This window comes from Sinocyclocheilus rhinocerous, unplaced genomic scaffold, assembly GCF_001515625.1.
Source record: "Sinocyclocheilus rhinocerous isolate Xijiao unplaced genomic scaffold, SAMN03320098_v1.1 scaffold207, whole genome shotgun sequence".
NCBI classification, from domain to species: domain Eukaryota; kingdom Metazoa; phylum Chordata; class Actinopteri; order Cypriniformes; family Cyprinidae; genus Sinocyclocheilus; species Sinocyclocheilus rhinocerous.
Genome location: NW_015648658.1, coordinates 73,556 through 84,518, shown reverse-complemented (window position 1 = coordinate 84,518; position 10,963 = coordinate 73,556). Strand labels below are relative to the sequence as shown.

The following is a 10,963-nucleotide window of genomic DNA, read 5'->3' as shown; positions in this document are numbered from 1 at the left end:
ATATATATATATATATATATATATATTCACAAACATTGCATTGCAAAACTGCAATAAATCTGAGGCCCATTTGACCCAAACAGGCAATACTTTGCTGTATTATTATTATTACTATTATTGTTTAACTGTAGTTAAAAGATGCAACTACGTTTTCTTAGTACATAAATATATATTACATGTACATTTATGCATGTTATCCAATAAATACACTTTACTAGTTCATGCATTACCAGGGAATTGAACCCATGACCTTTGTGCCATGCATTACTGCTTGAACTAAATGTTGAGTGAATGTAAACGCTGTAAATATTATGTTATGTAAATTATAATACTTTACAATAAGGTTATATTTGTTCAAATTGGTTAACATCAACTAACAATGAAAAATACTTCTAGAGAATGTATAAGTTAATAGCGAATTCTAAGCTAATAAATTATTTAAATCAAACATTGTATTTTTTAATATTATTTAATAGACCTGAGATAACATGAACTAACATGTTTTTTTATTTTTTTTTTAACTAACATTAAAAAAGATTAATAAATGCTGCAATAGACCTGAGATAACAATGAACTAACATGTTTTTTTGTTTTTTTTTAACTAACATTAAAAAAGATTAATAAATGCTGCAACGTGTATTGATCATTAACAGTTAATGCATTAAGTAACATCAATTAATGGGAACTTACTGCAATGTGTTATCATATAAATACATTTTTAAAATATTTAAAATATTTTTTATTTATTTTAAATAGACTTTAAATATGTTCTGTATTTTGAAATGTTGAACTCTCTCTTGTTTGAATGCAGGACCGTAAGAAGATTGAACTCATCATTATGGACTACGAGGCCCAGCTGGTGGAAATGCAGCGCTGTTTGCGATTCATCATTGAAGGTCTTTGTCGATTGCGCTCTCATCCGCTGCTGCGACGGAACAACTACTACACCGGTGACTGGGAGGTACGACGGGCCCTGCAGACCATTAGCTTAGTTAATGACCCGGTAGATCGGGCGGAAGAAATAATTCACCACACGCTGGCCAAGTTAGCCAGTCTGCAGAAAGGAATAGACAAGTACTTCACCAAAGACTCGAAAGAGGTGAAGAAGGGCTGTAAGAAGGAGGTGACGGCTGAAGTGCGGAGCCTGGCCAAACAGCTGCACGAAGGTTTAGCGGAGCTCAACTCCATCAGAGAACAACTGCTCGACGCAAGTGGAAACATCTAGTAAAGGTCACAGTTTTTGGTTCCAGCTGTCTGCGCTCCCATTGGCAGTCGCTGCAATGCTTTGCTGCTCATTTGCATAAAACGGAATGGTGATTCTCAGCAAGTTCCAACTCTCAATGAGATTAAATTAAGTCCAGCCGCTTTATTGATGCAAATCGCTGTCAGTGTGAACGCATCTTACAACTTAACCATAACTGGACTGAATTGAGTTCTCTGGATGATACATGTAATGAAACAAAAAATCCATTCAGCACGCCAATGATTACAAGATTCCTCCACATAAATAGGCTATTTAAGAGACTTGTAAAAATGTAAGCGTTTTCCCATTTAACCTCAGTTCCCATCGTGTTTTACTGTGTGGCTCCCATCATGATTGCTGTACGACCTGAGAACAGTCTAGAACAGTCTTCTAAATTATTTCTATCTGCCTATTTTTTATGTAACATTGTTCGCGGCCTTTTGTAATTGGAATGTGCACGGCTTCATTCGCTTCCAGTTATTTTAACTGTACAAAACAGCTCGTGATGTTGCTTGATATTGCAAACTGGCATTTCTTATTATATTTTAATTCACTATCGTATTCATAAACACGCTGGTTTGTAGCGCAAATACTTCTAGCTTTACTAGAAGTAGAATACTTCTACGTTGTTATTCTTGTAGGCAGTTTACCGATAGCGGCTAAAGAATCGGACGTCTCGCACTTTCAGATTCAAAATTCATTCACGTTGCAAAACAAGAATATGTTGTCACAAATTACACCACATTGTATTTGTATTGTACAACTGTAGCTACTGCTGTGGTCACAGTTTGTGGTTAAACTCCAGTTTTTGTTCACAATCCTGTTCTGCATATGGTGAGAGCGAAGCCACAGACGAATTACGTTTATGTCCTAGGAGATTGTACGCTTTGGAAGAAGTGCATTTTTTTTTTATGTAACTCTTGTCATATGCTCTTGTTTTGCACATTAACAACCCTAAAGCTGTTACACAAAAAAGTTATTTCATGTCTTGACATGATGTTGTGCAATACAGCAATGAACTGATGATTATGTTCGTGAAGATATTTGAATCCAATTATTTCAAATTTGCTGTCTGGGTGAATAAAAACATCTTTGATCAAACGCTATACATTTAACCCTGTAAGCCATGCAACATTTCTAAGCAGTGAGGGACGTCAAAGAGCTCAAGTTCTAGTGGAAAATCACAATTTTGTTCAAGACGCCCCGCGATCATGTGCTTTTTCAAGGAAGAGTCGGTGGACTTGGGAAAGAGGGGACGGCTGGGTTTCTTCTGACCTCAGGAATTGAACGCACTGTTCAATTTACATGTTTCATGTTTTAGTACTTTTCTTACTTAAAAAGAAGGCCTTTTTGCAGCGGAACGCCTGCGAATGGAACGGCTGCGTTTAAATGTTTTAGAACATTGAAGACCGCAGCGTTCTGTGTATGTTTTTCTTTTGGAAAATAATTTAAAGATAAGACAGTCACAATCAGTGCAATGTAAGCACTGTTTGTTAAGATTGCGTCGCGTTTGGTGTGTTTTGTGTCACTAAACTCGAATCCTTTATGGAGAAGTTGAAAGAGGAAAAATATCAACAACACAAAACAGCTGTGGGAGTTTTGTGAGTTTGTGACTTGGTCTTTGAATGTGTTGCCGTGTGCTTCGCAAATTAAAAGACAGTTGCGTTCAACACATGCGCATGTGCCAATAAAAGTTGATGTACATTCCATCGCCTGAAGCGAAAGTACAAACTCTTGGCTCCTGAATATTAATTAGGTCACGGTGACGTACCTGTAGCGGCCAGTCTTATAACCTAATTAATATTCATGAGCCAAGCCTTCCCCTTAGGACTCGTTAATTCGTCAGCTGATCACACCCTTGTAGTTTAGCGAATCAAAGGCGTTCACTCGTGACGTGTTTCTCTGTTGCGTTTTGTAAGGCGTGTCAACCTAAAAGTAGAATAATATATTCCTAAATTTGGGTTTAACTTTTGTTACGTAGTGCAACTCGTTACTCAGTTTTGCAGCTGAGGGCGAGAGCAGAATGTGTTTTTAACTGTATTTGTTTGCTATCATGTCAAATGTGCTCTTACTATCTTAAATGGGCGATTGTGGTGCCTGGGACCCCCAGATATGATCCATTTCAAATACACACCATTCCCAAAAGACAGCTGATGTTTTTTTGTTTTGTTTTTTTCACATAAAGGTAATGTAATTATAGTACATTGATGTAATATTGTAAAGTTTTATGGGTGTTATGGGGGGAGGGGAGAGGAACAATTTGTGATGTATGGTAATTGTGTTATTACTCCTTACCTGTTGATGGCGCTCTCTGTCTAGAGATGTGTTGTGGATGATATAACCTGTTGGACAAGAGAATCAGTGTTGCCAACTTAGCAATTTTGTTGCTAGATTTAGCATTTCAAACTACCATAGCAACTTTTTTTTTTTCAAAAAGCACCTAGCAACAAATTTAGCTATTTTTAAAAAAGTTTTTGGCAACTTTTAGCAACTTTTGCAAAGTGACTCAAATGATAAAAAAGGCACATATTTTCATCTAAATTACACAAAAAGAGGAAACCATTGAACAGCTATTGCCAGCCAAGCAGCACATCAACCTGTAGAGAGCTGGAGAAAGATGCAACAGTACATTGTGTCCTATTTTTACAGACTTTTGTGTAGCACACTACCTAACTACCAGTGCACTGCTTAAAACTATCATTGTTCAGAATGTGCAGTTTTACTAGTTAATAAGACAATACATAAAATGTGTAACTGTTCAATAATTCAATGTTGTAAAAAAACTGATCATAAAGATGTGCTACTTATGTTAATTTTACAAATTAAAATATTTTGTTTACAATATTTTTATGAAGAAATAACATTTAAAAAATATATATTTTTCGCTGATATTTGAGTAATCTCGTTGTGTATTCTACGCAAAAACGTTGTTTTGTGCCTTTAGCAACTTCCCCTGAAAAATAGTTGGCAACACTGAAGAGAATAAGAATGTTCAGTAAAACAGATAGTCACGTTAATCTGGTGTCTCTGTGAATTATTAAAATACACGTTCAACAAACATCACATGGTGTCAGAAGAAAACCATGGAGCAGTTGAAGCCTCCTGAAGGAAATCTGGTGGAAAACTGACGAACGTGGATTCAAAAGTTTGACCGGTATCTCATTGCAACTGACAAAGTAAAGTGCACAACATTTCTTCACGTGGCTGGAGATGATGCAATGAAGGTATTTAATACCATGGACTTTGATGATGATGCGGATGATTTTGAAGTGCTCAAAGAAAAGTTTAGAGAGTAGACCTACTGTGAGCCAAGAAAGAATATTGCGTATCTGAGGGATATGTTTTTCACGAGAGCACAGGGACCGAACGAAACCATTGATGCATACGTGACTGACTTGAAAAATAAGGCGAAAGACTGTGAATCTGGATGATTAACTGATGACTTGATTAAAGATCGCATTGTCTGTGGTGTTAACAATGACACTGTGAGAGCTAGGCTTCTCAGGGAAACGGATTTGAACCTAGCAAAGGCTGTGGATATCTGCCGTGCCAACGAAATAACACAAAGCCTGCAGAAGTGGCTGTGAACAAAATCACGAAAACCAAGTCAGCTGTCAGACAGGCGAATATCAAGCACACAAGGAAAGAGAAGGAAGAATGCATGAGATGTGGTTATGTACATGAGCCAAAAAAGTTTACGGCATATGGCAAAATTTGTAATGAGTGCTCGAGGAAGAACCGTTTTAGGCATGTGCAAAACACCAAAACAAAAAGGCAAACCAAGAAAATTGGAGAAAAAAGTTAATGAGATAATTCAGCATTTTCTTGTTGTTCTGTTTATAGGTACCATCGAAATTGAACGAAGTGAGCTAACAGCTAGCAAATGGCTGGCAAAATTTGTAATGAGTGCTCGAGGAAGAACCGTTTTAGGCATGTGCAAAACACCAAAACAAAAAGGCAAACCAAGAAAATTGGAGAAAAAAGTTAATGAGATAATTCAGCATTTTCTTGTTGTTCTGTTTATAGGTACCATCGAAATTGAACGAAGAGAGCTAACAGCTAGCACAAATTAATACAGTCTCTACCATGGAAAGTGAAAACAAGAAATGGACTCAAGAATTCAGAATAAACAACTGCATACTTACCTTTAAGCTAGACACAGGAGCAGAGTGCAATGTGTTGTCCTATAAAGACTTTGAGAAAACCTCTAACAAGACTATACCACTGAAGAAGTCAGACTGCTTGTTAGTTACATATTCTGGCCACACGATGGAGCCAAATGGTAAGGCAAGGCTCAAATGTGGTTACAAACACAATCAGTTTGAGCTAGAATTCCAAATTGTAGATGAGGACTCACCAGCTATCCTAGGAAGAGAAGCATGCTCAAAACTCGGATTGATTAAAAGAGTTAAAATAGAATGACCAAACTGACATTCTGAGTGAATACTAAGATGTGTTTACTGGTTTAGGATGTGTACCAGGACTGCACCATATACAGCTCAACCCAGATGTTGCTCCAGTCATTCGCGCACCACGGAAAGTGCCCACAGCACTAAAGGACAGGGTCAAAATGGAACTGAAACGAATGGAAGATCTTGGAGTTATCGTGAAGCAAACCGATCCCACTGATTGGGTTAATAGTATGGTAACGGTAGTGAAGCCAGAGAAACTCAGGATCTGCATCGATCCACAAGATCTCAACAAAGCCATAAAGAGAGAACACTACCCATTGCGCACAGTCGAAGAAATAGTAGCTGAGATGCCAAATGCCAAACTATTCTCAGTGCTTGATGCCAATCATGAGTTTTGGCAAGTACAGCTGGATGAACAGAGCTCCAAACTATGTACTTTCAACACTCCTTTTGGGAGATACCGGTTTTTGAGTCTTCCATTTGGCATAGCTCCAGAAGTGTTTCAAAAGTGCATTGCGCAAAGACTAGAAGGCTTAGATGGAGTCGTGAACATAGTGGAGGACATTCTGGTGTGGGGTGAAGACATGGAACAACATGACAAGAGACTAAGACAACTGCTAGATAGAGTTAGAAACATTAATCTAAAGTTGAACAAAGACAAATGCAAGATCAGAATGACCGAAGTCAGCTATGTTGGACACATTCTGACTGCAGATAGGTTGAAGCCAGACAAAGAGAAAGTCAGAGCAATACAGAACATGCCAGAGCCAGCGGATAAAGCTGCACTAATGAGGTTCTTAGGCCTGCTTCAGTATCTGGCCAAGTTTGTTCCAAACATCTCAGACATCAATGCTCCGCTACGGAAACTTCTAGAGGGTGATGTAGCGTGGCGTTGGGAGTCAGAACAACAGAAGAGCTTTGAAAGACTGAAGTCACTTGTGAGCAACGCCCCAGTGTTGAAGTACTTCGATTTCAACAAAGAGATAATGCTGTCAGTGGATGCAAGCGCTGAAGGTCTGGAAGCAGTGTTGCTAGCTGCAAGAAGGACGTCTGGTGGCATTTGGCTCAAGGTCTCTTACTGAGTGTCAGAAAAGATATGCCCAAATAGAAAAAGAGCTCTTGGCGATTGTCTATGGCTGCGAGAAGTTCCATCAGTATGTCTATGGTAAGACAGTACAAGTGCAGACGGATCAAAAGCCCCTGGAGACAGTGTTTAAAAAGTCTCTCCAAAAAAGCTCCTCCAAGACTCCAGAGAATGCTGATGAGATCACAGCTCTATGATTTACGTGTCAGCTACAAGCCTGGCAAAGAGTTGTACATAGCAGACGGAGAGAAAGTGAGAGTAAAAGTCAGAAACAACTGGCAACCAGCCATTGTGTTGAGGAGTCATGAAAAACCCAGATCATATGTGATTCAAACGCCTGATGGAAACACCTTCAGGAGAAACCGGCGACACCTGCTGAAAACCAGAGAAATTACTTCTCCACAACCACGCTCTCTAGATTTGGAGGAATGTTCTTCAGAAAACCGTGAGCCTGCAGATAGTGGTACTCCAGTGCAATCACCTGCACTGTCACCAGTGAAAAGACCTGTAACACCAACTGTGGACAAGGAAGAACAGGTCAAAAGGTCACGATGTGGTCGACTGATTAGACCACCAAAACGCTATTCTCCATGAAAGCATCGTGGATGTGTAAAGTGTAAAGAGTTGTTTATAATTAGGTTATGGGAATACAACACTGATTTAAGTTATGGTTTTGACAAGTAAAGTAATTTGTGTGTGGTAATAGAAGAATGTTTGGATGCTAACAAAATGCAGTATGTAAATTCTAAAGTTAAAACAATAGATGCTGTGTTGCTTAAACCAGTGTTTCCCAACCGGGTTGCCGTCTGTCGAGAGCAGGGGTGCCGTGTAAAAAATAATTTTTTAATATAAATTGCTAAAATTTTCAAAAAAAGCATCTATTATATAATATCCATTTCTGATGTCGCCAATAGTTAGAGATGCACCGAAATTTTCTATGTGTGTGTGCTCCGCTCACTCGCTCCATTCGTATACCGTTCATGCTCATCTGAACAGCAAAGTCCACTCAAAAATTGAGCCGACAGGAAACATCGATGTAGTACGGTATTGTTTCTGTCTGCAATAGCCCTACTGTGTTGTAACATGGTGTCTCTCATTCATTGATCTGCTAACCGCTATGTTATGCTCTCGTGTTCTGATAATAATAGCTTTCTAGGACTAAACATTATTTGGGTAATTGGTAAAAAAAATAAAAAAATCGAAGTTAGAAATACAAATATTGTGACAAAATTAATTTTGTAGGGTGCCACAAGTTTGTTAAAATTTCCAAAGTGTGCCGCGACTAAAAAAAGGTTGGGAAACACTGGCTTAAACTGTTCTGTTGAGGAATATATTTCTTAAGAGGGGAGATGTGATGTATGGTAATTGTGTTATTACTCCTTACCTGTTGATGGCGATCTCTGTCTAGAGATGTGTTGTGGATATAACCTGTTGGACAAGAGAATAAGAATGTTCAGTAAAACAGATAGTCATGTTAATCTGGTGTCTCTGTGAATTATTAAAATACACGTTCAACAAACATCACACAATTCAATGGCAAGTTAACTGTGTTTTCTCTATAAATATTGTTCCAGAGAAGTTTTACAGAAGTCTGTGCCTTAGTACATGTATAAATGCAGGGAAGGAGATATGAACACTTAAAAAACATTTATTGACCTTGTTTGTATTTTTGTCTATAAAACTAGGGCTGTCAACAGAATGAAATAATTGCAGTCCCAAGACTGAATATGAAACCGTAACATTTTTAAATTTGGCAAATGTTAACTTATTTTTTAAGGCGTTTTTACACCATTCTTTCCCTCTGAATATTGGGGGTCCCAGTTTGAGTACCCCTGTCCTACATTATGACCTTAAGTTACATAATTAATATTCAGGAGCCATTACTTACACATGCGTTAGCCGGGCGTCTTGAACAGGCGTGTTGTGTCAAGTTAAAGATAGTTATTAGCGCAGCAGCGTCAGTGTTGAAACATTAGACCAATGAAAGCGTCTTGAGTGTGTATAATAGCAACTGTAGGTCAGACTGAATGTGTACCTGTCATCAATTGTGTGACCAACAGTAAAAAATAAATAAATAAAATAAAATAAAATATCTGTGAACGGAAGTGTGTTTAGGTGTCTCTGTTTTTCTCATTTGAGATTTGAGCCGGTATTTCCACTTTACCGTTAAGTTACGCATAGTGTTACGTATTCGTGTTTACTACGTATTTTAATGAAGACCTTTGGTTAAATGAATTCAGTAGTGCAAAAAACATCAACTCAAAGCACAGGTAAACACCTTCCATTCACACGGCCTCCCGAGCTAATCATCCGGTCCAACCAGTTAGTGTTTTAATGATGTTTTCTTTAATTAAAGGGGTTGCTGTTGGTGTCACTATTGACACAAAACCAAGTGTTTTGCTCAGCAGGAAGGACTGGTGTGATTGGTGAGATGCAGAAACTCTATCCCTTTAAATCATCTTCACAGGTAATCGTTCATTTGAAAGGGTTCTGGTTGGTGATCCAAAAGCTCATGGATTGAAACCTCAGTAAAGGGAAACTGGACTGCTGAATAACTAGTTATCCATCCCAGAATACCATAATGCAGTAATCATCCTTTTATTAAAAGCCACATCAAACGCACATTGCGTTTTCAGCCACTTGACATGCATTAGTCCATAAATAATAATTACTCAAACTCCCAGCGGATCATAATGTACAGTAGCTCTCCATTCCTGGTTTTTGTATATTTATTGCAAAATGACTTTTGAAAATGGCCTAATAAAATATAAAAGTGATTAGCAGTGGTTGATATTGTTATTTTCTTGTCCCAGAGCTCAACCATAACCAAAGCTTCAGTAAATAATGATTGCAAACAGGTGAGACTTAATTTTCTCGTTATTATTTGCTTATTTTTGGCTACACGATATTGACATCATACTCTTTTACTGTTATTAATTCACATTTTCCCTCCACATTCAACCTGCTTAACATAAAAACTCTGTTCAAACTTTCTTTGTAGAAACCTTGTTAGTCTGATCTCAAAGTCTTCTCTTCATTAGTGTTTCTTTCTGAAAATGCAAATCTAGTCTCATAAAGTTTCTATTTTGTGAAAATAAGATGTGCATACGTTAAAATGTTTGAGTACGCCTGTGTGCAGTTCATCTACCTGGACAGGAGAGGCAGCGGAGAGCAAAGATACTGAACACAAGCAGATCTGGATGTTCTTCTGTTTAAGTGAAGGAATAAACTGGTTCATTGGTTAGTATGAACGTTATCCAAAAAAAAAAAAAACACTTATGATTGACACCACGGGCAAAACCATAGTTTTTTTTTTTTTCATGCAGTGGTAAATTTGGGATTTAAAATAAACATTTAACTGTGTATTTTATTGCACATCAACTATTTGCAACTGTATATTTAAATTATAATGCATATCTTTAAAGGCTGTTTTCTCAAAATGAGATTTTATCTCAACTTCAGCAACACTTACAGGCACCAACGTTTTATTTGTATCTATATTCTGAGGTTGTATATATGTTTTTATGTCTGTTGACAGCATTTTCCAATTTATGGAGTGATTAAAAAAAGAAATACACAATCCTCTATGGATAAACATTTAACTCTAATATGTCAAATGTTGAGCCTGGTTTTATTCATATTTTGGTTCTGGAGAAGTATTTCTGTTAATGTTTATTTTGTAGTTACATTCTATTATTATTTGTTTACATTTTACTTTCAGGATCCTGGAATAATCATGGGAATAATTCAAAAATGAAATCCATTCAGGTTTTCCTCGCAGGTACACACACACACACACACACACACAGAGACAGTCTCTTTAAGGTATCAGCACAATCTGTTTACGAAGCTCAGCAGTAAATGTTTGTCTGTTTCAGCATCTCTCTCATGTCTTTCTGTAGACCAAGAGCAACGAGCCTCTAATGGCATCTGCAGCAGCTCCTGCAGATGAGAAAACACAGGTAATAAACCAAAACACACTCATCATTTCATTAAGGTCACGTGCGCTCATTAATGCCCTGATCTCTAGTAGCAGAAGGACTGTTTAAATGTTTTCTGACTTTTGTACGTTTGTTTGTTTCAGGATCACGGTGGGATGCGAGACCATCAGGTACGAGAGCATGTCGTCTCGATTCCTCTCGGAGTCGGGCATCAGTAGTGAACACTTACACAATAACAATATACAACAGATGTGATTTCCAGATTTATTACTGGAAAACCAGT

At 37.7% G+C, this 10,963-nt stretch overlaps 1 pseudogene; it reads left to right on the top strand.

The window, feature by feature from the left end:
• The window catches only part of LOC107710185 (uncharacterized), a 9,034-nt pseudogene extending 7,321 nt beyond the window's left edge, over positions 1–1,713 (top strand).
• Positions 1,714–10,963: the final 9,250 nt, after the last annotated feature.